Source organism: Protopterus annectens, chromosome 10.part0, assembly GCF_019279795.1.
Source record: "Protopterus annectens isolate FY-2018-M chromosome 10.part0, PAN1.0, whole genome shotgun sequence".
In the NCBI taxonomy this organism is placed as follows: domain Eukaryota; kingdom Metazoa; phylum Chordata; order Ceratodontiformes; family Protopteridae; genus Protopterus; species Protopterus annectens.
The window spans coordinates 1,334,883,778-1,334,911,086 of NC_056744.1; positions in this window are offsets into that span (position 1 = coordinate 1,334,883,778).

The window sequence follows — 27,309 nt, forward strand, 5'->3', positions numbered from 1 at the left end:
TGGCTCCAGCAATTCTAACCATGTGGGTTCTGTCCTTGAGCCAGTTTGCAATCCATCTAGTGACATAGGGATTTATATTTAAGCTGGTGAGCTTATCTATAATGCCCGAGTGGGGTATTGTATCGAAGGCTTTTGCAAGGTCCAGGTAGGCTGTGTGGACCACCTTCCCCTCGTCAATGGCCTTAGTGACTGTTTCAAAGAAATCAACCAGGTTTAAGAGGCAGGATCTGCCCTTAACAAAGCCAAACTGGGTAGGATCCAGTGTCTGTAGGTCCCCAATATCTTTATTTATGAGGTCCATGATGATCCTTTCCATAGCTTTGCAGACCAAGCTAGTAAGGCTTATGGGGTGATAGTTTCCAGGATCCATTGAGGCACCACCTTTGTGGAGAGGGACCACTGCTGCTGTACACCACTCTTTGGGTACATATCCTGTAGTAAGGCTGAGATTGAACAGTAGTTTTATGTTTGGGTTTAGCTCTTCTTGGAGTTCATGTAGGACGCAGCCCAGGACACCGTCTGGTCCCATTGATGCTGTGTTTTTTGCTTTGGAGAGGGCAGCTCTTACCTGAGCATCTGAGATGTCAGGGGGCAGCACTCTGCTGGGATAGATATTTGTCCTTTTGGTGGGGAGGGGGGGAGAAGTTTGTGCTGAACCTGTCAGCTAGGATGTTGGCAATGTCTGTGCGTTTGATGTATTTTTTGTCATTTTGGACTACTTCTGAGCATATCTGGGAATTCCCACCCAGGTTCCTAACATAACTAAAGAAAGCCTTATGATTATCCTTAGTGTCCTGTGCAATTTTTCTCTCAAAGCTGGCCTTAGACGATTTTATGAGTGCCCATAGATTTTTGCTAATACTGACCAGAGATGCCTTCCCTTTTTGGGATTTTGCTCTATCATGTAGTAGCTTCCTCCTTCTATTGTATAGTTTGGTTATGGCTGGGGTCCACCAGACAGGACATCTGCCTTTGGAGGATTGGGACTTGGTTTTATTTGGGATTGCATGATCCATGCATTCCTGAAGGTGTTCATAGAATGCATTTATAAAGGATTCTGTGGTCTGGGCCATATTTTCCACAGGCCCGGGGGCTTTGAAGGATTCCACCTGGGTTTTGAGGAGTGTGAAATTTGCATTAGAGAAGTTTTTCACTGTGGTTTTCAGGGCAGGGGGTGGAGTCGGGATGTGAATATCCACTGAGATTAGTTTATGGTCTGATCTTATCAATGAGGGATACACTTCTGGTCTGGAGCATAGAGTCCCCATGTTGGTGACGATTAGGTCCAGTATGTTTTCCCCTCTTGTGGGAGTGGTAACAAGTTGTTCCATAGCATTTGAGTTTATAAATTCAAGGAACCTTTGGGCTAGGCTAGTATACCCACTACTTACAAACTCAGCAGCCATTTCTTTCAGCTGCTTAGCAAATTTTAGATCATCAGTATTTAGCCTGCTGACCCTGCCAAGCTGTGCTTTCATAATACCTGAAAAGACATGAGGTACATGTAGACTCTTTATGCACATATCGACAGGCATGAACATCTTTCTTAAAGATACTAGTTTCTATCCTGTCCATTTTTTTCTCTAACTGTACATCCAAGAATACTATGTCACTCAAAGAGCATGTCGTTTTGAATTTAAAAAAATGGTGTTTTTATCCAAGAGTAATAGTAAGAAGTAGATCTTTTAATTCTGTTCTTCACTGTTAATATTTCCATATGAGCAACTGTTGATGTTAAATTCTCAAATTCCTTGAACGTAGGAGAAGCCTCATTTTTCCAGTGTATAGTTATGATTTTACGTGAAATTGCCAATAGTGACCATAGGATTTTAGTGTCTTTTTTTTGTTACACAGTTTGGAATAGGAGAGTTGAATAAAATTAAAGACTTTCCCCCGGATTCACGAATCCTCAGTGTAAGACTTAATAAGTCTTACTCGGAGGCTGCAGTTGAACGGTATGACGTCAGCATGCCATGAATATTCATGAGGGCACGCTAACTCAACCGTAACTCCTACACGGACCGAGTATGAAAGCAGGGGGCGTGTCCGACTGCCTAGCAGTCTAAATGTCCATGCCCCTGCAAGTGTAGTAAAAGCAAAATGTCAACACACAAGAGCGAGTTCGCTCAAATGTACTTGCACCCAACACCACACACCCTGACACTGTAAACCCCCATCACAGTTATAAAAAGTAAAATATTTATTTTTTTTTTTAAAATTCACAATATAGCTGCCCGTATTTGCGTGTGTGTGCACAGGTGTGTCCATTGCTTAGCTACAGTTAGCAATTCCGACATGGAAGAGCATAAGAAAGAATGTTTATGCAAATCACACCGAATTGCAACAGCGTAATGGTAGAGCATATGTATAAAGAGGAGGCATTCATGGTGCGAGTCCCACCACTCCCCTTCTTATTTATGTTTTAAATCAGTATTTGAAATAATACCAGACATATATGATTAAAATATTATTAAAAGCAGTGAAATGGCCAATGTATCAGTGAACAAAATATATATTTTTAAAGGATCCAGATATATAATAGCCTGCCATTAAGCAGCACTTTACCCAGCTTAGCAGAGGTGCCCATAGTTTAATAGCGCTTTACCCAGCTAAGCAGAGGTGCCCATAGTTTAATGGTGCTTTATCCAGCTAAGCAGAGGTGCCCATAGTTTAATGGCGTTTTACCCAGCTAAACAAAGTTGCCCATAGTTCAATAGCGCTTTACCCAGCACAATAGAGTTGCCCAAAGTTTAAAAGTGCTTTACCTAGCACAATGTGTTTGTGTAGATGTGCGCGCTGTGCCAACCAGGGCACTGTAGGGCACTGAGGAGCAATGTAGAGCAAAGTTGCTTAAATGCAGCCACACCCCCTAGCCTGTCTGGACAGTATGAAATAAAATGAATGAAAAGGTTCGAACCCAGGACTCTGTGCATCAGAAGCAAAGTACAGAACCACTAAGCCATGACAACAAAGGAAAAACATCCATTGTTAACATTCATATACTTACGAATGATAGTTTAACCATTACTAAGCAGGTCTGCAGTCAGCCGAGAATTTTACAAAATGGCCAATCACAAAAAAGTGCGGGAAATGTGGCATATTTAAGCCCCACAGGCGGGAATACATGCCATAACTGATTGTAGCTCACATCTGCAGTTAGAATGTCTGGTGTCGGAGAGGGAACACGCTTCCGAGCGCAATGTTGGGGCATCGAGGAGTCCAAATACATGGTTTGGCTCCTTGTCCACCATCACAAGTCAAGACTCCTGCAGGGCCAGTTCCAAGGGATGGAGTACAAGGCAGAGGCTTGGAACTGGTTAGCTCGTGACCTCACCAGTGCCACAGGCATTCCTCAAACTGGTGGGCAGGTCCATCACCACCATGCAGACCTGAAGAGACAAAAGCAGGACCACCTGAACCAGTGGATACAGGAGGCCCATGGGATGTGGGATGCCCCACAACTGAGTATGTAGCCATGGAATGCAGTATGTAAGAATTGATAATGGAGTATGCATAACGGATAGGTATGTCTCAATATCCCCTCATTTACTTTGCAGCTGCAGGTGACCGTGCTATGAATCAGCAAGCATATGCTGATAGGCTGCTAAGGCTGCGCCACCAGGCAGGTTAGTGATTATTCTGCATGTATTGTTATATAAAATATGGGCGAGAGCATGAAAGAAAGTGTTGTAGTCCAATAATACAGCCATAAAATTGCCTGAATAAGTCCTCTGCATGTACTGTCAGATAAAAATGTCAGAGAGGCAGAAAAAGAGTGTAGAAACCCATTAAGAAAGGTAACATATGTCTGGAATAATATCTCTGCAGGCACTGTCATATAAAATAAGTGAGTGAGCCTGAAAAAAGAGTGTGCTAACCTATTAATAAAGATATAATATGCCTTGAACATGTCTGCCATATACACCATTAAAACAAATAAAGGAGTGAGCCTGTGGAAAAGTGTGTAATGTCATTAATAAAGGTCTAAAACCCAGAGTGTGTCTGTGTCACAGAGTCTGAAATGTTGTTGTACCCTTGCATTATACAAACAGTACTGTTTGAAAAGGTACTGGCAACCAAGAGTTGTGCAGTCCCATATAAAGTGGGTGATGGAAGTGCTAGTAGCTGTGAAACATATATACAGTCCACAACAGTCAGTTACTGGCTGGCATAAATAAATAAAACTGGCGCATATGTGGCATGTTATATTTTCCCCAAAAATGTGAGTGTGTGTCAAGAAATGCAGGGTTCTGTATAAATCGAAGTGAAAATGTCACGTGAAAACATCCCAGATATGTAGATAAGGAAATATAAATGCAATCAAGAAATATGTAGCAGCAACATCTGCATCCTGGACAGTTAGTTTGTCAGATATAGGTCAGGCATATATTGAACTAGCCACCCCATTACACAACCTAATGTATGGTGGCAAGTGTAATAATACATGTAGGGGATATACACTTGCAGTCACAAGGAATGTAGTGTAGATGAAAAGGTCATTAAAAGATGTTAACCGAGGTATTTTCTACACCCTGCTGTATGTGCATAAACCATGCAATTCCACACCTCAGTGGGTATGTGTAATCTTAAATATTTGTTGGGACATATGTCCTATTGTTTTATAAATATTTGCATTCACGTTGATGCATGTGCCCTGTTTGAACACCACAATCATGGTGGCCTGTTGCTACCAAACATCCCTGCATGCTGTTGGAATAACCACTGTGGTTCGATATATGCATGTGTTATGCTTGCTGTTCAACTGTTGTACCCTTGGTGTGTTGGGTTAATGGGAATATTATTGCATGCTGTTACAACTAATCTGGAATGCTGTTTTGCTTATGTTGTAATTAAACACACCTAATCACAGAACGTATGGGAAGGCCGGTCCCAGCGGACCCACCTGCCCCTCCTCAGCCGGCGAGTGCACCTGACACCAGCAGGTCTGGTGCCCAGCCCGGGCTCCCCTCCTCCGTTGGTCCTGTGCCACCTTCGGATGGAAGCACTGCAGGGGATGGGGCTCATCCCCCCATGTAAGCGTGGGCAGAGAAGGGCCACCTGTCACCCTTCAAAGGGTCTGGGTTGTGGTGTGTAGGAAGATCCAGCGTTCAGTCGCTGATCCCCTATGCCAGCTTGAGGCGAGAGTGGCGTGTCTCACAGGTGAGCCTGCCCATCCTACGCAGCCCCCAGCACAGCCAACCTCGGGGCTGTGAAGGTGCAGTGGTGACTGCCCATGGGTGGGGATCTCAGTTCCACTGTTACCATCTGTGGGCTCATGGGCTTGCGATTTCCAAACAACCTTCCCTGTCAATTGTGTTCACGCACCCCATGTGTCAAATTTCGCCCCTGTATGCATCTTTTCTTGTCTGTTTACCTCCCCAACATACCTCCCCAAATATACCTACATCCCCTACCTCACATTCCACTCTCACCTGAAAAAAAATAAAAAAGGGGCAATCTGTTCCCACAAAAAAATTACGCCCCATACATAGCTGCCCATTTCACACACATGTCCGCCGGACATGTAAACTGATTATAATTGGCACTACAACATACTCTGTTGTCCTGACTCCTCTTACAGAGGTGGAAGGTTGCAAATTTCACACCAAATTACGAACATATGCACAGCTGTTGCTGGTACAGAAATGGGCAGCTATGGGCCTTCCCTACACCCTTCCTGCACATCCCAGCTGGTTTCCCTACTGTCTTTCCCTCTTTGTGCCCCCTTTTTCACCACTTTCCTATCTCCCCATTTTCTTTTCTTTCAAAGAAATTACCGTGGGGGTTAGCGGGAGTAAGCACGTTTAAGCAGTAGTTAGAGGGGGTGCGTGAGTGTGAGCTTGTGTGCGCTTTGCTAAGCATCGCCAAGCATCGTGCAAACCCATGCAAACCCACTTACAATTGCTTAAAAGTGCCTTAGTCACTCTGTATGACAGGGCCCTTGTATTGCTCAGCAGCAAAATAAAATACATCTGTCAGGCTCGAACCCCAGACCTTGAGCTCACTAGTCTGTATGAACAACCACTACACCACAGCAGACATACAATAACTTGGTGCTGAAAGAAATATATCATGCATTACAATGAGTGAATGTAAAGGGAGAATAGGAATGGCATAACACAAATCATGTTCTGTGGCCCTTAACCAGCAAGTGTTGTGGAACTGCATGACATGACTGTGAAAAGAGAACCAGCCATGCTAGTAGGGAATAATGTTACAGTAGCACCTTACAAACCCCACACAGTATCAGAGCAGGATAAACACTGGCATATTTGAATAGGTCAGAGGCCAGACCGCCCAACTGTGACTGGTTTACAGGGATATCTCTGATTTGCAAACAAATGTTAGCTGTGCCCCTCAGACTCCCTGTGAAATTTAGTAGCAGTAGGCAGAAAGGTGGGGAATCCCACTTAATGATAAATGTCAATAAGTGAGAGTAGACACTGCTTGCATGTCAGAAAAGGTGTAGTAATACATATGCTCAGAATCCAGATATGAGACATAAACCAACTTTCTGACTGAGACAACAGTGTCCACAGCAAACAAGCATGGTCCCCACCTTGCAAAACTGAAAGGGGTATGCCTACCTAACCTATCATTTTATAGCAGTGTGCTGAAATCACAGTGAGAACTGCAATTACCACACACCAGGCTGCATGCAATTACTAAATGGTGGGCACCAATTGGTGCAGAGGCCATCACATGCACATGTGCAGATACCTAGAAAAGCAGCCTGTATCTGTTGTCCACACATGCAATAATATCAGTGCACCAATTGGGAGAGAGAGAGAGCACGAGCGAGAGAGACAGACAGAGACAGACAGACAGACATACGGATACAAACAGGCAGTAGGAGACAGACACTGAAAACAAACAGCAACACACAGAGGAAACCAAAACCAAAAAAAAAAAAAAAATAAAAAATACAACACCTACAACAGACAGAGGTAAGGTATGTAACAGATATGTATACATATATAGAATTATAGATATATATATATATATATATATATATATATATATATATATATATATATATATATGTATACATATATAGAATTATAGATATATAGAATTATAGATATATAGATCTATATATGGACATATACATATAAAGATAGATATAGATATATAGAATTATAGATATATAGATCTATATATGGACATATACATATATACATATAAAGATAGATATAGATATATGTAGATATATATATAGATATATATATGGATATATATTGATATATATGGGTATATATGGATATATATGTATATATATAGATATATATATATATATATATATATATATATATAGATATATATATGGATATATATGTATATATATATATATAGATATATATATATGGATATATATAGATATGTATGGATATGTATGGATATGGATAGATATGGATAGATATGTATAGATATGGTTAGATATGTATATATATGGATAGATATGTATAGATATGTATATATGTATATATATATATATATATATATATATATATATATCTATAAGAGAGAGAGGGAGGGAGACACGGGGTCATATGTACTGCAACAGGTGCCTGTTGTCCAAGGCATGGACTGAACACCAGTGTTGATACTGCAGTGCCATACCCCATTCCAAAACACCTTACGCAGTAACTGCGACATAGGTGGTAGCCTGCTTAACACTGAAGGTGTCAGAAGGGAACACGGGACACAGGTGGAGAGTAGGCTCCCCTATGATAATCACAGTGCCACAGTAGTCATGTAATCTGTCTACGTGGTACATGTCAACACAAAAGGTGTGTCATCTAGGGAAATATAGGTTGGTGTTCCCCTCTACTCATCACAATGCCCCATGTGGTATGTACCTCACATGACAACTACAGCAAGTGGAAAGGCCGCAGACATACCTAACAGCTCTGATTGTCAATGTAGCATTGTTTACACCACTGTTAGGTCTGAGTATGCATTGTCCACCCATGTGCCACTTGGCTGAAGTGTAATGTGTTGCCAGCATGTGTTAGTGAGTGGACAGTACGTGTGAGATGTGTGCAGTACAGATTAGCAAGTGTACATCTGTGAACATGGTGGGTGCGCACTGTCTGCATGTACGTGCATAGTGGACCAATGGGACATGTGGCATACCCTGTTGTACACATTAACATCTCATAGTATCTTTCAATGGCCAGTATGCATTCTACTACAGTTATGTACTAACATGGGTAGGCATGTGTGTATGACATGGGTTGACACTATGCTGTGGGTGATACCATTAATATCTGTCAATGATTTGCGGTCTGGTAGTATACACAACCTCAACAGCATGACTATAATTAATCATTGGATGATGTCCTGACAAATGACACACAGACGTAGGGAACTCAGTAACACTTGGATCCTTCCAGTGCTACACTATAACACTAACCAGTGGTAATGACCACCACCCATTCCTGTGACTACACCTGTTTAGCATATAGCCCCCTTAGGTACATGCAAACACACTAGGGATGTATCCATCCAAATCTGGAAATGCATGCATTGGCCTACAATGCATTCCCTGGATGGGATGCATATCCTACACAAGGGTATCATACAGACGGATACCTGTTGTCTGATACATGCTGTATAGCAGTAAGCCAACTTTGGCATAGTCATCCTCATGTACTATACATACTATCCCGTCAGTACCACACAGGTGGTAGCCCTCAACATGTACGTTGGATACCAATGTGTACATACAGCCTCATGTTATGTCATGTGTCCCTTGGTATCCACATATCCATAGGTATTGTGGAGTCCCAAGGTGTATCACATAAGACATTAGAGGCCTGAATTCATATCCACAAGGCAGTTGTACACCTGTAAAGAATGTTCATTATTGGCAGTCATTGTTGTGTAGGAACATGTCTTACATACACCCCAAGCATATACCCTCACTCACACTATTCTTAAGTAACTGTCATGGGTGTGTGTGGCACAGATGACCTTGGCCACACAACACAACAGTGGACAGCCTTGTCACATACATACATATGTGACCTACAATCTGAGAAGCAGCGGCACAACCTGTCAATGGAAACAAATGTATTCATGTAGTATGCAGGCTTCAAACCTATGTACTGATTGAGGGGACATGTACACATATATATTTGCCACAGATACCTGATGTGTGCAATGCACTTACTGTTGTAATCATAATATGTCATACCTTAGTAAAAGCAAAACCTACACCGCATTGACACACACGCAGCATTTGCAGGATTCAAACCCCTACCTAACTATGTTATGATACTAAAGAAAGACTCATTAACACAGCACGCTATTTGCTTTATTAGGTGGTGTTCCTTCTCCGTCTGTATTTGTAGGATGGTGACATCATCAGTCTTTCCAAAGAGGAATGTACCTCTTTTAGTGTGCTTTCCCAGTCTCCAAAAAGGGCAGTCTTTTCAAGGACAATTGCACACAAACACAGTCAGCATTTGCAAGATTCAACCCCCTGCCCAATTTGGTGAGGATACCAGAGCAACGCATTAACATGGTGTGCTATTTGCTTTACTGGGAGATTTTGCTTCTCCTGCTGTATTTGTAGGATGGTGACATCATCAGACTTTCCAAAGAGGAATGTACCTCTTTTAGTGGGTTTTCCCAATCTCCAAAAAGGAACACCTATCAAAGGAAACTGCACAAGTACACGGCCTCACCACACACACTCACTGTCAGTGTTTGCAGGATTCAAACCCCTATCTAGCTATGTTATGACACTAGAGAGAGACACATTAACACGGCACACTATTTGCTTTACTGGATGGTTTTACTTCTCCTGCTGTAATTATAGGATGGTGACATCATCAGACTGGACATGGTGAAGGGTGTACACTTTGTTTTATGCCATTCCAGGAATGGTCCATGTGGGTCAGCAGGGGTCAACAGCTTGAACAAGACCTCATAATCCTTACCTTGTGTGATCTATCTGTGGACACACTGACATTCCGTCATATGTCAACACATATCTATGCACAGCTTGTTGTTTTTGTGGATACTACATGTGTCTGGGATGTTGATAAAGGGCTATTCAAGGTCTATGTGAGACATGTGTAGATGTGTTCATTGATGTATGTCCCAGGTGGCTGCCTTGCAAACAGTCTAGCATGTTTGTGAACCATGATCCGCACATGAACATACCACAGTTGGTAGGGTTGTGTGTATGTCAGCTTCCAAAAGCCCTGTTTATGACTGCAACCATGATGGTCTCCATGACCTTACAGATCAGACTTCATAGGCATATTGGACTTGACTTCCCATGGTGTGTTGTGCACCAACACTTGTGGGGAGTGCCATATGTTGCTGTGACACATTCAACGGTTCCACATCCTGTGTAGGGGGTGAGGCTCAGCTGACTGTTCAGGTGCAGGATCTGTTTGTTCTGTAGTTTGTGCATGACACATATTGGGAATCAATGTATTCCACTTGCTGCCATGCTTTTGGCAGTGAGGGTAGCTGCTCATCCATTCTACATGTGATATCTCCTGGTATGATGATATGGCCTATTGTTAGTGGGAGGTGGGTATGTACATATGGGCCTGTCTGTCAGGATTTAAGCATTGTCAGTCAGGCACAGTTGGCCCTGACTCAGGACATATATGGATGTACATTGCTATTTATGACATAGCTGAAGGAGGTGTCATGATTCAGTCTGGACTCCTTCTCAGCTACTCTTTACAAAACACAAATGAACATGAGCACTAATCCCTGTTATACTCTTTTACACACTTAACACCCTACTGATCCTTTGTGATCAGGCTACAGAGTATGTCATCATAATATCCTGGCATGTCCAGTGGTCGGTTTTGTGTGTACTCTCCAGTCCAACTGGTGAATATTGTGATATTGACACAATGTCACAGACAACCCTCTCCTCCTCCCGACAAACTCAGATATATGTGTGAGATGCATCTATAGAGACATGCAGGGTGCTGAACTCTCTCAACCCATGACTGGCACAGTCTATCAGGTGGTGAAGGTAACCACACACACCACATATCAGTCTCACATATCCTCTAGCGACAGCACTCAAACCACATTATCACACAAAGACATACTCGGATGCTGTAAATGTACTCTACATAAGCAACAGAGACCTCCAAAGCAGACACACACACAACTGCTACCCCACTACAATACCCACATATCACATAGTTCACAATGTCAGTGTGCCACACAGTCACTGCTCTTCGGGCTAAACAACACACCTAATACACTTGTAATAGGCAACACTTATTGTCAGACACACTGACGTACCATTCACCAGCCCTAACAAGGGAATAGTCACTTTGGGCTGTCTGTCAGGTGCCAGGATCTACCACATAATACAGGCAGTCAGGTCACTCCAAAGCAAGTATAGGACTGGCACCATTATTGTCCATGCTGGTGCATAAAACCTCAGATGTTACTCCCTGGACCACATGACATGATACATGGAGGAACACTCTGATCATGCAGCCCAGGCCAGTTTGACCCTGACCTTGTCTAGCATCTTACACCCACCAATTATGATGTCACAGTATACAGACAAACATATCACGTTTAACAGTTGCCTAACAAATTTGTTTCATTCATAGGGGATACAGTGTCTGTTAACCTGTGGTGACATGCTCAACATACCACGTAGCTTCACTATGGACAGCTTGCACCTTTCACCCTTGGACTTTTGAATGCTGGCTAAGGCTCTTGCTACTACCATAGTGCCTTTTTGAAGCAGGGCTCAGAAGACAAACCCACCTCCATAGACATTACAGGTTAAATGAAACTAAGGGTAATGCTGCTCAACACCAGATGTGTTACCCTCATATTGCGGCTACTCAGGACTCTCCTCAGTATGGCAGATAGCGATATTTGTGCACTAACAGATGCCTGGTTCAGGCTTACTTATGCACACCAGCACTACCAGGTTATGTTTCATACCATGCTTTCTGACAACAAGACTTAGAACAGACAACACAACTAGGGGCAGTATCCATGTACATCACAGATACACACACCTCCAGGTTAGTAGCACTGCACAAAGCATCACAGACCATACATATACAACTACCATTGTGCAAAGCTGCCTTTCAGTTTGTTGCCTGCTACAGACCCCCCTCCCAAACTCAGGAACCACGCTCTGCTTTCATGGGAACTATGGAGAATATGAAGGTCTCCACAAACACCATTATATTAGGTGACTTCATATACACAAATATTGACTGGGGATGCTACTCAAGCCCCAACACCTTCACCCAACAGTCGCTGCAATTTGTAGACTCATATGCTATGGCACAAACAGTCAGCACAGCCACAAGGGGGAATACATATTGGACCTGATCATCACCAACATGGGGACTCTATGTTCCACACCAGCGATATACCCCTCATTGGTAAGGTCAGAACATACATGTATCTCACTGGACATACATATACCCTCCACATACCCATCCTGGGTAATCTTGGTGAACTTCTCATGAGCCAACATCTCACTTCACCAAAGCAAGGTGGTATCCTTCAGAGACCCTGAGACAGTGGAAAATACGGCTCACACTGCTGAATCCTTTACATACACATTCTATGGACATCTAGTGGACTGCATGGATTGTGCTATCGCAAATAACAGCAGGATTCACTACTCCAATGGAAGGGGACATGTCTGGTAGACCCCAGCCATTAATAAGCTGTACAACATCAGGAGAATGCTACTACATGATGGAGCACAATCCCAGACTGGGAAGGCATCTGTGATCTGTACTAGCAGACAGCTATGATCACTCATGAACTTTTCTAAGGGCCGCTTCTACCGGACAATTGCACCAGACATGTAGGACTATCACACGGCCTTCTTCAGTTATGTCAGGAACCTGGGTGGACACTCACTGGTATGCTGTGAGTTACTGCATACTGACTAAATGTACCTTGAACCCACTGGCATTGCCAACATCCTGGAAAACAGGTTCAGTGCAGATGTCTCCCCCCATCCCCCCTAAGGAGCAACTATCCATCCCAACAGAGTATAACCTCCCTGACATCACACAGTAACATGTGAGTGCTGCCCTCCCCAAAGCGTACATCACAGTATCACTGGGACCAGATGGTGTCCTGGCCTGCATCTTACATGAGCTTCATGACAGATGTAACCCCCACATTACATCACTGTTCAATATCGGAGTTACTACAGGATATGTACCCAAGGAATGGAGTACAGCGACAGTGGTCCCACTAAAACAGAGTTGGTGCCACAACAGACTACAGACAATATTGCCCTATAAGCCTAACTAGCCTGTTCTGCAAAGCTATGGAGCGTATTGTCATGGGACTCATACACATAGACATCGGGAACCCACAGACACTGTGTCCTACACATTTCAGCATTGTTGTGGGCAGATCTTGCCTCTTGAACCAGTTTGTATTCTTTAAACGGTTAACAGGTCTATCGACATAGGGACGGTTGCCCACACAGCCTACCTGAGCCTTGCAAAACCCTTCAACACAATAACCCACTGGGCCATTATGCCCAGTGTTGATATGGACACATATCTCACACAATGTATTGCTACCTGGATCAAGGATAGCACCCACATAGTCAGAATTGCAGGTGCCATGTCTGACTATACACCAGTTACACGTGGCATCCCACACGGCTCGGTCCTGGGACCTCTCTTGTTCAGTATATATTTGTCTGACGTACAGGCTACCACAGGGGGAATATGGCTGAACATGTTTGCACTTGACTGCAAACTGGGTGCCATGATCAACTCTCCAGCTGCCACATACATACTCAAACAGGGTCTCACAGAGATGGATGACTGGTGCCTGAGCCATACCCTAGAGCTAAATGCCAGTAGTTGCATAGTCATCCCCTTTAGAAATAACAACATGCCCACACATTACCACATAGGTAGTACTCCATTACATATGGTAGGAGTTGTTAGGAGTTTGGGGACATGACTTGTTCGTACTGTCGCCTTTGACATTCATGTTGCCAAAGTGGTTGGACACATCTTCTATGTGGGCCACCTTATCCCATATGGTTTCACATCTAGATTGAGTGAGGTCATTGTGCCCCTATACTCATCACAACCATGCTTGGTTACAATGCCACATTTGGGGTGTACCTTACCCAACACCTGCAGCAACTGCACTGGCCACAGAAGTTCCTCACCAAGCAGATCTAGGAACTCACATGGATGCCTTGCACAGTTCGGATGCAGTAACTCCAGCTCTACTCAGTCGCTTAACACCTACTCGGATATGATGTGTGCCTGTTGTTTACAGATATACCCAACCCAGATTTACTGGACATGCTTCACCTCAGGATATCCGACTCCCTTGGAGCTACACACTCCAGGGACGTATACCTCAGCACAGATGTTAATAGGACATGCTTGAGGGACAGATTCTTATCCCAGAGCCTCCACTCACTCCAGATTGTAATCCCAGTTTCACATAGGCAGAGTCACCCACTGACCACCTCCAGGAGACATCTTGACGACTGTATTGGTGATCGTATGTTTACCCCTGGGATATCTTCTGTGTCCCTGCTAGACAGAGGCACACTAGCCTAAACCTACATGGGCTATCTTGTGTGAACCTACTATTTGCACACACAGTGTAGTAATCTGACAGGGTTGCGAATGCCAAACACACTCTGGCTAGGCTGGTATATGCCCTAGGGCAGATAGCCTAGTATCGACCTCTGAACCTATGCTAATGTTCAGGATGCACAATGTTTATTGCTGATACTGTTTGCAGGTCATTATCATCTTTGCTTTACCAGTTTCTATGAACAACTTCGGTATCTGCAGAACATATTTGATTATGACAGGGTTCCACTATATTATAGATGTGTCTGTTGTCATATAACTGTACGCACAGGGTAGATTGCTGGATAGTGACAGGTTCATGGGTTAACACATGCAACTGCCAGATATGCGTGGTCAACTGCTGTGCTCAGACATGGCCTGTTCAGTGTTTTGTTGCCTGACATTTGTCTCATTTATTCAAGTGTGTGAGCAGGTCCAGTGTGACCTTTCAGTATGTTGCTATCTGAGGTCCACTACATTTGTTGATGTGTGTGAACATGACCAATATTAACATTTATACTGTGTGTGTTGGAAGTCAGGTTCTGTTCTTACTGCAGGACTCACCTTTGTGTCATAACTCAACAGGGATTATGCTGTGCCTCCAGGGTTTCCATGAGATACTTTGCATAGACTTATCAACATTCCTTCATACAGGCTGACCACTGCAATGCTGTCATGGTTTAGTGGTTCAGTACTTTGACTATAGTGCACAGTATCCTGGGTTCGATGCCTATCACTGCTTTATAATCTCATACTAAGCAGACCAGACTGCTTAAGGGCCAGTTAAACAAGTATGAGCATGTTGGCGTTTGTTCAGCTATGCCCTACTTAGACCAGGCTTGTCCGACATTGCTCAATATTCACTAACATTGACCACAGTTGTGCTAGTTGGTGTGTGCGATTTTGTTTGCATATACTACATGGTGGTAAATGCTGTTTAGCACTGCTTTATATTGCTTAACACATGGCAATCATGCCTTAGGTGGTGCTGCAGGGCTGCCTATGTTGGATGCACATACTATACTCCCTGTACATGTTTGAAAGCAGGTAGTGTCAACTTAGGCATCCCTTTTACTATATGTGCGAGTCAGAGAGAGGTATCATTTCCAGAGTTCCTACTGAGCCAGTGTATGTGCTGTGCATTGCCTCTTTGCCAAGGCCAAAGCATACTGGGCATGCCTCTTTCTGCCTACTGGGGCAGGCTCAGGTTGTTCCTCCTCTGAGTCATGCTCTGCCTGTGATGGCCTTGGCAATGGTGAGGGGCTGTTTGGCCCAGGCCTATGCTGGTCCTGCTGCAGCTGTTTTCGCAGGATCATATTATGTAGCATAGCACATACCATGACAATCTGGATACATGTAGTTGGGGAGTACTGCAAGGCTCCACCAGATGTGTCCAGGCACTGGAACCGTGACTTGAGCAGCCCAAATACACGCTCTATTACATTACGTGTTTGTGCATGTGCCTCATTATGGCATTCCTTTTCAGGTGTTTGTGCATTTCTGATGGGTGTCATCAGCCACGGCTCCAGTGCATAGCCAGCATCCCCCACTAGGTGACCATGTGGGATGTCAGATATGGGAATCATGGTAGCTTCCAGGGCAGCCTGCACACACATTCAGTATTATGCCCTGGACATCACACATGACCTGGCAGTTGATGGAGGGGAAGCCCTTGTGATTGAAGTAGATGCTACCCCACTCGCCGGCTGGTGCTTTGATGCGTATGGCGTGCAGTCTATTGCACCCACTACCTCAGGGTATTCTGCTATTTGCTGGAAGAGATGCATATTGCTGGCTAATACCTCACGGGAATTGGGGAAATATACATGATCACCGACATGTGCTGACATGGCATCCAGGAACTGGTGCAGTACCCTGGATGCTGATGCTTGTGATATCCCCATCATATCACCAGTTGGTCTCTGGAAGGTACCTGTTGCTAATATTCTTAGGCCAACACATACCTTGGTTTCCACTGGGATGAGTTCCCATCTGTTGGTTCTGTGTGTGAGGCGTGGCCTGCACAGCTCAACAATTTTCTGTAGGAGGTCTCTGTCCACTCTATAGCGCTCCACTATCTCCAGGTCCTGCAGCCCCTGGTAGGTTACCCTGGGCCTGTACACTCTTCTCCATCTCCTCACTGTGGGTTGTCCAGCAGCATTTCCATTGTCACCACCCTCAGCATGTTGCATATGTCGCCTTATAACAGCAATGGCAGCCCCTAACATTTCTTTGTCTCAGTAAAGCTTTTTCAGTTTTCACTTCTATTAGCTTACTGCAGTGTCTGCTGTGAGAAACATAATGGACTGTTGTTTGCAGAGTTTTAAGTGCTAGGCTGGGCTGGGCTAGTGTACTGCCTGTGTAATTGCCTGATTCTGATTGTTTTCACCTGCTAGCTCTGCTAGTACTCCCTGGTAGCTTCCTACTATTTGTTGTGCTTCCTTTTTCCTTTCTGTTTCCTCAGGGGGGAGCGCCACACACACAAGTGCAAACACGCGCACAGCAGCTAACATGCACGCACACATGCTTACATGGACTAAAACTTGCTTATTCAGATTAAAACGCATGCACACCAGTGCAAACGCACTTACAACTCTTAAACAGCCTTATACATGCTTACTCTGGCTTAAACGCATGCACTCACGCTTACACGTGCGCATTCTGTCTTACTCGGGTTTACAGGCGTGCACACGCATGCATGCATGCTCAGCAAGAAACTTTGGTGCTATCCACGGCATACACCTTCCATTTCTTGCTTTTCCCTAGCCTACCTGTTGACACACCTCTTTCCATGATGTGTAAATGACAGCAGACACATGCCACTCTGCTCCAATGAGCTTCACTTCTTTCATACATACCCCCCTCGTGATGTTACCTATCTTCTACTCTGTTACTCCCCTTATCCTACTCCTACACTCCACTGAGTAAACTTGCGATTCACTATCCTAACCCTCATTTACATAGGATTGCCTACTAATGCATGGTTACATCTCTTAGACTGAGCTTCCCCCCTTAGCAACCTCTACTCAGTGGCCATGTTGTCTTCAGCCTGCCAATTAACAATTTAAATAAGATCCACATTTGTGGGTTCTAATTTTTTAGAGCACAGCCCATTTGCGCGGCGCTGCGCTACGCTTAAACATCGGAAATCGGAGAAAAAAAATTATTTTTATTTTCATATTGCATCAGAAAACATTTCCAATGGACGTATATTTGGCCATTGGCATGCTTCCTGCACTGGATGCAACCTTTATTTGGAGCTGTCACAGCTCCGGTTTGCTGTTTGCAGAATGGTATTTAGTTGTCAACTGAGTACATTTCTGCAAATAACACTGCTCTTAATTGGACAGGTTTGGGTTTCCTGAATTGCAAATCTACCTCGTTTGCATGCCTTTCGCCTGCAATTGAGGTAATTTGCATATCCCAGCCCTGTCCGTGTAAAAGCCATTTTAGGAGCTCTCTTGCACGCCCCTGCAGGCTGTTCCTGGATTGCTCGTTGGACATGATAGCTGCATGGAGTCTTACTCTACTCTAAGACTCCGTGCAAGCCTTCATGAATCCAGCCCTTTGTTAACTGAAAATTATTATTATAAACAGTTTGAAAAAATAGTTAATGGACTTCCACTACATATTGAGACATATACATTCATAAAAAAATGCTGCCAATATGCTTTTATCTTGGTATGGCATCTCCAACATTGATCTTCAATAGAATACATGTTTGCTAGCCTATGTGGTGTATAGAAACTTCTGTGTAGATATCTCCAAGTGAATAATTGCCAGTATTTTGATAATGTAGAACATTTGGAAGATTTTAGAATATTACTTTTTTCTTCTTCAATTGGAGGATGGTTGTTTATTAAAGTATAATAATCCCAGTATGATTTTTCATGATAATTTTTTATTTTTTTTAAGAATTTTATAAATATTAGACAAATAACCTGTACCCTGATAAGATTGTTTTGTGATAAGAATAAGGTTTTCAATAAGTTTTGAAGCTTCATGTCTAACTGATGGTTGCATTTGTCTTAGATTTTGTAAAAGCAACCAGTAGTCTTTATTTATATTATAACTGTATGTTATCTGTTCATTTGTTAGTATTTTCCCTTTCTCTATAGGTTGATGCCAAAAGAATAATGATTTTTTCTTGAGTATATTCATTTTGGAGATTTGGGATGCATCTAGAATATTGGGTGTAAAAGCTATAGGGAAAATAAGAAAAATCCAAGAATTAATATTTGGTATTTTGTTTATATATGTTTTGAACATTGAAAGTGTAGAGCCTATATACTTTGATGGCAATTTATTAATATTATTCCTTTTCCCTAAAAAAATAATCTTTTAGCATCCATATAAGGGGTGATGATATTACTGTTAAGTTGTCTTGTATGTGGTTGTAATTGATTTCTATGTAAATCTGCTAATGGGCTTGTTTCCATATAGGTGTGTATGAATTATTTAACCATAGTGTTATATTTTTAATAACAGATGAGGCAATATATAAATCAATATCCGGTAAATTAATTCCACCATCTTCCCAATCTGGTAAATGTTTATTTAAGGCTATACGGGGTTTAATTGGAAACCATAGACAATTTTAAATTAGTTTATTGGATCTTTGAATAATATATTTGGGAGGTGGCAATGAAAAATTTTGTATTAAGTATAATATTTTGTGAAATATGATTACTTTAATAAGATATAATCTGTCTGCTGTTGAAAAGATGTATTTATTCTAGTAACCAATTGTTTGTTCTATTTTGTTTAGTATTTTATTATAGTTAAATATTATAGAATCTGTTAATTCATTGAGCAGATTTATTCCCAGATATAATAATTTATTTTCTGTTACTATATAATTGGAAAATCTTTTGTTTATATATTTTTTTACAGTTACAGGGCATAATTTTAGTTTTGTTTTCATTAAATGTTAAGCCTGAAATATTTTTAAATTTATTCATGGAGTTAAATAAAGCATTCAAAGACTCATTGGCATCTGAGAGAGTTAATAGTATGTCATCAGCAAAGAGTTGGATTTTAAGGTTTAACATTTTATTAATACAAATGCCCTTTATGTTATTGTTTGATCTGATTTGATTTGCAAAGGGTTCTATGAGTAATGCAAATAACAATGGTGATAAAGGGCAACCTTGTTTAGTTCCCTTTTTGATTGTTATAGGGCCTGATCTATGTGATCCTAGTTTAACATATGCAGTAGATTTTTCATATAGTATTTGGATAAGATTATTAAAATTAGAAGGAAAGTTATATTCTTTTAAAACTAGTGAAAGAAGGTTCCAGTTAACTGAATCAAAAGCTTTATTAATATCTAATGAGATTACATTTAAGTCTAGGACTTTATGTTTGCTATAGTCTATTAATGTTAGTATTCTTTTAATATTATCTGAAGTGTTTCTTCCTTTAATAAAGCCTGTTTGATCTTTGTGAATTAAGAAAGGAAGAAAGTGTTTGATCCTGTCTGCATATATAACCATAAACATCTTATAGTCTGTATTGAGTAATGATATTGGCCTATATGAGGAGCACTGCTTCTCATCTTTATCTGGTTTGATAATTGGGGATAATCAATGAATATTTCCAAGATGGTGGTATGTTCAAATCTTTCTTGGCTAGATCATATACTTTTAATAGTAAGGATATGGCTTGGTTGGGTATTAATTTATACATTTCTGGTAGCATATTGTCTGGGCCAGGTGCTTTATTTGTCTTGAGCTTTTTAATTTGTGATTTTAATTCTGTCATATTGATTGGTTTGTTTATAATGTCTATTTGTTCTTGTGTTAATTTAATATGAATATTATTTTCTAAGTATTTTTTATATCCTTAGTATGTGTATCTTGAGTGTTTATGGAATTATCAATGTTAATTTGAAGTCTGAATGCTTCTAAAATATCATTTAGATGCATAACTCTTTTGTTAATATTAGGAATAAATATTTATTTTATTTGCTTAGATTTAATTATTTTTTTGTTCTATTAGGTGTGTCTCAGGTGTGCTGAATTAGTAGAGTATGAGTTTATTTTTATCTTTTCTAAGTTAATCATAATCTTATGATGTAACAATTCTGCATACGTCTTATTGATTTGTGTAAGTTCTTGAACTTGAGTAATATTACCCTTTTGTATTTCCAGTTTCAGTTTGTCTGCTTTGTTTTGTAAGTCTAGCATATCTTTATTCCGTAACTTCCTTTTATTTATGTACCAGGATAATATTTTCCCATACGTAACTGCTTTTAATGAATCCCAGACATATATTTCTGAAATATCTTGTGTGTAGTTTATTTCTAGAAAGTTTTTGTTTCTTCATAAAATTCTTTGAAATCTGTCAATTTTGTGATATAGGAAGGTATCCTAGTAATGGGATTTGAATAAAAAGGTGTAAGCTCTATCTCAAATACTATGGCATTATGATCAGATAAGGGACAATTTATAATTTTGACTTTGTCAGATTTTGTTATTATGTCATTGGCAACATATATTCTATCAATTCTAGAGTTAGTTTTATATCTATGAGAATAAAATGTGAATATTTGTGAGTCTGGTTCTGCAAATTCATTTATATCTTTTAAATATAATGTATCTATAAATTTTAATAGTGCTTTAGACATAGGTTGTTTTCTTCTTTTAGATTTAGAATCTGTATCTTTTTCATTCATTATACAGTTGAAGTCTTCTGCCAATATCAGGCTACCCTTAGTTAAATGAATTATCTCTTCAAAGTGCTGTTTAACTGTTCTTAATCCTAGTCCTGGGATCCAGTATAGATTTACTAATGTACAGATTCTCTTATTTAATTCTATTGAAGCTAGACAAAACATACCTGATGTATCTTGATGAGTAGTAATTATTTTAGGTGTTATAGTTGAGTTGCGAAGTAGTATAGCTACTCCTCTTTTTTTGTTTTGTATTGAGAGTTTATTAGTACTGTGTAATTATTAATATTTAAATTGTTTATATCTCTATCTAATAAGTGTGTCTCTTGTAAGAAGACTATTTGTGGTTTATGTAAGTTTATGTACTTGAATAGGCTTCTCCTTTTATTACTATTATTTAGACCATTAACATTTATGGATAAACATTTGATTTCCTAGTTATGCATTTGTTTTATATGTGAGTTTATGTAAATATTGTTTATTCTTAGTTCCATCTTGGATACAGAATTCAAAAAGTTTTTCTTGTATGTTTCTTTGCATGTTTCTGAGTGACACCAAAATGATAAAAAAAAAAAAACTTCAAAACTTGTAATTCTTAAACTTAAAAAGCATTCCCTATCACTATGAGGTAATATACCTCTTTGTCTAGTTAGCGAATCTATCCAAACAAACTTTCTACCCTCGCAAATAATATTTGGATCAGTTTCTCTTATCCTCTTAGTTTTTAAATAAAGATAATTGAATAATATATTAAGATAATCTAATCAGCTAAATATATAAATATATTATTTACTCTTATCTTATTGTAATTCAATAATACTTATTTCTAATCAGGTTTCAACAAGGTACAAATATTTAGACTAAGGTAGTATCATTTCAAAATAGTTTAGGGTATTAATAAACATTTTCTAATGTTAAAATCTATAACTGTATATTGCAGACATCTGTTGAAAACTATTTACTGACATTACTGTACAATACAATACCATTGTTGTGTAAATGTTTTTAGACTACTCAAGTCCAAAACCAGTGTTTAGATTAATATTTGCAAAGTCACATTGGAATAAAAACATGAATGGTTCTGAAACCACATCATATTTCATGTTTAACATAAACTGAAATGCAATACAATGTACAAGTATATTAATATTTCTTTAGTGGACATTAAATATGTTCCTCTGGTTGCAGTTTTCAGCTTTTCAAAGACAATTCCCACAGCTGGAGATAACAAGATAAAAATTTAGACTTCTCCCTTATCTAAGAGACTGCTTATAATGTTGTTACTTGATTGAGTGTTTTGTTGTTAACACTTTTATCAATTTTCATAGGGACTTTGTATAATCAAAAAGACATAGTGCAGAGGTAAAACTACAGTGCACTTGACCATATTTTCAAAGCAAACATCTATGTATATCACATATTAACTCTTACAGCTTAGACTGACACTTAACCAGTGAGTTTATCTGCTGACAATAAGTGTTGGAGATATAATTTTGGCTTACATAACACCATTAATTTAACCTTATGATTGAATAAATTTTTAGAATTAAACATCAGCAGCTTCTCATTATATATTTAAAAAGTATACTGAAGAACATATCAAAAAAATGGAAGCTGCTAAGATTTAAACTATTATGTATGAAAATGTTTCAGGTTAAAATTCGTAACCCACTTTGCAGTAAATAGACAAAATGTATTTAAACTATGGGGTAATACCTTTATTAAGTCAAAAAGGTGATTAAGAAGCTTGTTTTTCCTCTAATATCAGAGGATAGCTATGATTATCCATGCACTGCAAGAGTATTGTTTATCCTGGTAATTGCTTTATGACTGTATATAGAAATATTTAATTCAAATAATTAACTGGCATTACAACAATGTTTCTCAGAAAAAGTTGTTTTACAGTTAATGACTAGATAGAATGCATCATTGAGAGGATACACTTATCAAATGTCAAATGCTTTAGCTATAATATAAGTGTCCCCTCAAATTAATCCCTGATGAATTTACTGCTTACTAAACTTGCAGACTAATATTGGAGTCTTTTCATGTAGTCATATTGGAACATGAAAATACAGGTCTGCTGATCAGGAACAATCAGGCTCTCAACTGCTAGACAATGCTATACATTTGTCTGCAGAAAGGTTTGAGAATTACGATTGCATTGTCAAGCATTTTTGTTTGGACTAACAGTAACATGATAAAGCCACATGCACTAGTATTGTGTCATTCTTGATAATGCAAAAAGCTAGGTAATATTATAAGAAGGGTGTAGCCATAGCCAGGTAATATAATAAGAAGAGTACAGCCACAGTCATTACTCAGATGAGTAAATGGGAACAGCATGAGCCATCTAAGGAAGCATAGCTCGCTGAGCACCTGCCACAATGTATATTCTCAATGCATGGTAACTTAGTAATAAATTAGGGTGTGGGCTAAGCCTCTCCCTCTGCTACTCAAATTGGATTCAATACAATATGTGTGTAGAACACGGATGCTTCAACAAAGTTCAAACCTATATGGGATATAAATATTGTATAGTTGACACATTGGGTTAAATCCTCTGTTGTTATGTTACTTATTATAGTTGTTTATATGATTACTGCTTTTACTTTCTCTAGTATATTATACTGTTATTTTAATGTTTGATTTGCTAAATGTACATTTAACCTTCTTGTTGCAGCCCATTTGTCCACTTGAGGGCATAGTTTGGCAACAGGACATTAGTAGTATTTTTGTAGGAGCACCAGTGTGGCAAATTGCAAATTTCCTTAAAATAACCCTTCCCGTTGCTTGCAGTTACTAGTTTCTTTAGAAAATTTGTAAAACAGCAGTGATTCTATTTGCTGATGATTAATTTCTGCTCTTTAAACTCTGCTGTTCAAAACATAGTAAGGGATAGCTAAAATGTCTGGAAAACTAAACTGACAGAAAGACAAGCAGACATATGTCCTTATCTGTCAGGGTGCTAGAAGACATCAGAAGCCACAAGCTGAAAGTGCTTCAAAAAATAGATCTGTGTATATTTAGATGAACTGCATATATTATCTAAGTTTCATTAGAAGGAATGTAGGTTCCTGTATCTTTAAAAGTGAACCTAGCTTATTTCCTGACTAGACATCAATTAGAAAGAGTCAGGGGGTGATGTATACAAGTAAATGTGACAAGCAATAAGGTACTCGAGTTTCTAGTGATATTTGTGGCTGTTAAATTGCCTCGAGAACCAAGTGGGAAAAGGTATGTGTTTTTTCTTTTTTTTTCCCTTCTCTTACTTCATGACAAAATCATGTAGTGTACACATGAGCACTCTAGTCTGCCGGGTAGTGTTCACATCTATCAAATTTTGCATTTTAAACATGCTATGCCTTACTTCTTTACAAAAGAAAAGACAACAGGCTAGTTAAGCTACTTATAAGTATCTCTCAACTCCGGATGTCCGGAGCCATAACACACTTGACTCATAGCCGTAAAATATCACTCACAACATATTTTTGCACTGTACTATATCAATATGTGCATATGGGTCAAAGACATAACATCTTTTAAGGCTATTTAAAGTAGTCTTATGATACATCTAAACTGAAATACTTCTTCTCAAAACCAACACATTTCCACCCAGCATTACTGTTTATCCAAACAGGGACATTTTTAACTTATAGAAAGAAATGTTGTCAGGGATGTAACTGATAATAAGTTATATAGCAGCTATTACTATACCTATTAAGCAATATAACCATATACTGATTAAAGTATTATAAGTTAATGAAGACTTTATAAAAAGAAGAGAAAAAAATATTTGAGAACATTATTATGTGTTGATATCTCTGATTAAGAATATGAAAATAATAAATGGATAATAATGAAAACAGAGTAATGCTTAAATTATGCTTAGTATATTAATGTGATTTGAGATAAATGTATTTAAATTTATGTTAATTTTGACATTTAAAGTATAATTGAAAACAGTACCTGTTTTGGTGTGACTTGAAGATAGAAAGAACTTTTCTTTTGTTGTTAGTATTATTATTTAAATTTTTACAGAATATAACATATGTAAGATTATTTGTCCTTTAGTTTTTTTTCTTTTGCTCTACAGTTTTCCAGTTATTTACTTCAGCATTTCTTTTTGGTGTACTAATTGTCCAGTCCATAGATTCTTCACGCGTTAGGATGTTATTGTTGATAAGGTATATTACTGCTGAAGCTACTGTTTCAAAGAATTTTATTCCATTTGGTAGAAAAACTCTCAGTCTTGCTAGGAATAAAAGATGGACTTTCAATTGCTTCTTCTCCAAGGTTTTTATTATTGGTAGAACTTATTTTCTTTTTGAAACCACCTTTGTAGAATAATCATTGTCAAGTCTTATTAATGAATCATTGTATTTGATGGGAGAATTTGCCCAAGCATTTCTTAATATAAGATCTTTATCTTGTGTAGAAAAAAGTCTCACAATTATAGATCTCGGCTTGTTCTTACTTGGAGAAGAAGTATTTCCAGAAGCTGCTAGTGATCTATGCACATGTTCTATACCATATGAAAGAGCTTCAGGTATTTTTGTTACATCTGGTATCCAGGTGGCAAGGAAGTTTATCATATTGTCCACTTCAGATTTTTTCTGGTAGACCATATATTCTAATATTATTTCTTCTTGTTCGATTTTCCATATCATCAAGCTTTTCTAGTAAATATGTGTTCTGTTGAAGTAAGAATTCAGTTTGTTGTTCTTCTATTTGGACTCTAGTGTCAATGTCATTTAATGACTGTTCAATAAGTGATATCTGTCCTTTCTGCTCAGTAAACATTTCTTGAAGCTGTTCTAGTTGTTGTGAGCACTTTTCTTTAAAAGTATCTATTTTATTGTCCATATTGTCAATTTTTATTGTAGGTTCCTGTATATTTGTAATGAGAGATTGCAGGTCTTTTTTGAGAGAAGAGTCTTGTGCTGAATTCCTTAGATGACTCATGCTGTGAAGCTGATATTGGTGCTGATTTTCCAGTAATTAATTTGACAGGAATTATTCAAGTTCTGACAAATTTTTTTTTCTTATAGATGCTCGAATTTGTTAGAAATAAGTTAGTAATAAATATTTCTTCAGATTAAATATTATTTTGTAAAATTCCTGTCAAGAATTGTATTGAGGTAAGAGAGCTGAAATGAAGTGAAGCTATCAGTTCAACATCCTAGCCACGCCCCTCTGTATAATATCAGGATATAATAGTATATCCTGTTTTATCTTTAGCCATCCAAGGAAGTCCCAATAGTGTATCTACCTACTTTACAAATAGTTTCCAATGGTGTAGTTATTTCATTTGTAGAGATAAGCAGCATTAATATCACAATAAATCCATGCTAAAACTCTGCTGAACCTCAACCTACAGATCACATGTTAAGCATGCAATACTATTTATTTCCTAATTATTTGTTAAGCATGCAGTACTATTTATTTTCTAATTACTTGCACCTCTTTCCTCCTTATATTATATTTATTTTACAGCATAGTTGATAAACCATTGTTTTATTACATAATATTGCACTTCCAACTTTTATATATTCTTTATTGTTTTCCTTGTACATTTCATTTTCAGTTTATTGAAAACTCATGTTTTTACACCACCCTGTATCGGTGTGATAGTGTTATTATATTGAATGGTTATGTTCAACGTGCACAATTCTAACATCTTTCATTCTGTGAAATTGGCATGGCATGATTACTTTTGCAGATGTACTCACATAGTCTTCAAATTACTTATCCTGACTATTGGTCACTGAGATGCACAAACTGCCTTTATACTAAATTCATTTTAATTGCATTGAGTAATGTTCATTGTTGTAGAGAAACTGCATTTTATGTGGAGGGCATTTACCACAGAATTTATTTGTATTTGTAAATGTAATTGTAATTGTTTTTGCCAAGTGCTCCAAGTCATGGCCGAAGAGCATCTGTGGACCATTTCATTCACCCAGATGACAAACTAAATAAATAAAGCATCATGGTGCAATGTAACAATTGCAACATAAACTGTGAGATACTTAG